Below are 2,731 nucleotides of genomic sequence, written 5' to 3'. Positions count from 1 at the left end.
GCCAGTAAGAAGTAGTACAATTCAAGTTTTAGGTATCGATTATTGACTTTTTAGCTGGCTTTGGTGCCTTGGACATGAGCTAGGACCTTAAGATTCTGCATGAAAGGAGGACTAGCAGCCGAGTTGCACGGGAGAATGTGAAAAGTGTTCATATGTAGTAAAAACCTGAGAAATCCGTCCGTTTTCGTCATTTGTTATCGAATCGACTTAAAGCCAGATCGTCACATTGGCCGCTCTTCTCTCTGAAACGGTTCTACTTATCGTCTACAAAGCTATGTCGCGTGCTGCGGTATGCGGAGACACTAAAAGCACCATAGTAGAACACAGATGAAGCTTCTAAGTTGATGTAATAGCCAGTAAGAAGTAGTACAATTCAAGTTTTAGGTACTGATTATCTACTTTTTAGCTGGCTTTGGTGCCTTGGACATGAGGTACGACCTTAATATTCTGCATGAAAGGAGGACTAGCAGCCGAGTTGCACGGGAGAATGTGAAAAGTGTTCATATGTAGTAAAAACCTGAGAAATCCGTCCGTTTTCGTCATTTGTTATCGAATCGACTTAAAGCCAGATCGTCACATTGGCCACTCTTCTCTCTGAAACGGTTGTACTTATCGTCTGGAAAGCTATGTCGCGTGCTGCGGTATGCGGAGACACTAAAAGCACCATAGTAGAACACAGAAGAAGCTTCTAAGATGATGTAATAGCCAGTAAGAATTAGTACAATTCAAGTTTTAGGTATCGATTATTGACTTTTTAGCTGGCTTTGGTGCCTTGGACATGAGCTAGGACCTTAAGATTCTGCATGAAAGGAGGACTAGCAGCCGAGTTGCACGGGAGAATGTGAAAAGTGTTCATATGTAGTAAAAACCTGAGAAATCCGTCCGTTTTCGTCATTTGTTATCGAATCGACTTAAAGCCAGATCGTCACATTGGCCGCTCTTCTCTCTGAAACGGTTGTACTTATCTCGTGCAAAGCTATGTCGCGTGCTGCGGTATGCGGAGACACTAAAAGCACCATAGTAGAACACAAATGAAGCTTCTAAGTTGATGTAATAGCCAGTAAGAAGTAGTACAATTCAAGTTTTAGGTATCGATTATTGACTTCTTAGCTGGCTTTGGTGCCTTGGACATGAGCTAGGACCTTAAGAATCTGCATGAAAGGAGGACTAGCAGCCGAGTTGCAGGGAAGAATGTGAAAAGTGTTCATATGTAGTAAAAACCTGAGAAATCCGTTCGTTTTCGTCATTTGTTATCGAATCGACTTAAAGCCAGATCGTCACATTGGCTGCTCTTCTCTCTGAAACGGTTGCACTTATCGTCTGGAAAGCTTTGTCGCGTGCTGCGGTATGCGGAGACACTAAACGCACCATAGTAGAACACAGTTGAAGCTTCTAAGTTGATGTAATAGCCAGTAAGAAGTAGTACAATTCAAGTTTTAGGTATCGATTATTGACTTTTTAGCTGGCTTTGGTGCCTTGGACATGAGCTAGGACCTTAAGATTCTGCATGAAAGGAGGACTAGCAGCCGCGTTGCAGGGAAGAATGTGAAAAGTGTTCATATGTAGTAAAAACCTGAGAAATCCGTCCGTTTTCGTCATTTGTTATCGAATCGACTTAAAGCCAGATCGTCACATTGGCCGCTCTTCTCTCTGAAACGGTTCTACTTATCGTCTACAAAGCTATGTCGCGTGCTGCGGTATGCGGAGACACTAAAAGCACCATAGTAGAACACAGATGAAGCTTCTAAGTTGATGTAATAGCCAGTAAGAAGTAGTACAATTCAAGTTTTAGGTACTGATTATCTACTTTTTAGCTGGCTTTGGTGCCTTGGACATGAGCTAGGACCTTAATATTCTGCATGAAAGGAGGACTAGCAGCCGAGTTGCACGGGAGAATGTGAAAAGTGTTCATATGTAGTAAAAACCTGAGAAATCCGTCCGTTTTCGTCATTTGTTATCGAATCGACTTAAAGCCAGATCGTCACATTGGCCGCTCTTCTCTCTGAAACGGTTCTACTTATCGTCTTCAAAGCTATGTCGCGTGCTGCGGTATGCGGAGACACTAAAAGCACCATAGTAGAACACAGATGAAGCTTCTAAGTTGATGTAATAGCCAGTAAGAAGTAGTACAATTCAAGTTTTAGGTATCGATTATTGACTTCTTAGCTGGCTTTGGTGCCTTGGACATGAGCTAGGACCTTAAGATTCTGCATGAAAGGAGGACTAGCAGCCGAGTTGCACGGGAGAATGTGAAAAGTGTTCATATGTAGTAAGAACCTGAGAAATCCGTCCGTTTTCGTCATTTGTTATCGAATCGACTTAAAGCCAGATCGTCACATTGGCCGCTCTTCTATCTGAAACGGTTGTACTTATCGTCTGCAAAGCTATGTCGCGTGCTGCGGTATGCGGAGACACTAAAAGCACCATAGTAGAACACAGTTGAAGCTTCTAAGTTGATGTAATAGCCAGTAAGAAGTAGTACAATTCAAGTTTTAGGTATCGATTATTGACTTTTTAGCTGGCTTTGGTGCCTTGGACATGAGCTAGGACCTTAAGATTCTGCATGAAAGGAGGACTAGCAGCCGAGTTGCAGGGAAGAATGTGAAAAGTGTTCATATGTAGTAAAAACCTGAGAAATCCGTCCGTTTTCGTCATTTGTTATCGAATCGACTTAAAGCCAGATCGTCACATTGGCCGCTCTTCTCTCTGAAACGGTTGTACTTATCGTCTT

The sequence above is a fragment of the Schistocerca gregaria genome, unplaced genomic scaffold, assembly GCF_023897955.1.
Source record: "Schistocerca gregaria isolate iqSchGreg1 unplaced genomic scaffold, iqSchGreg1.2 ptg000526l, whole genome shotgun sequence".
Taxonomy (NCBI): domain Eukaryota; kingdom Metazoa; phylum Arthropoda; class Insecta; order Orthoptera; family Acrididae; genus Schistocerca; species Schistocerca gregaria.
Note: the sequence above shows the minus strand (reverse complement) of the source record.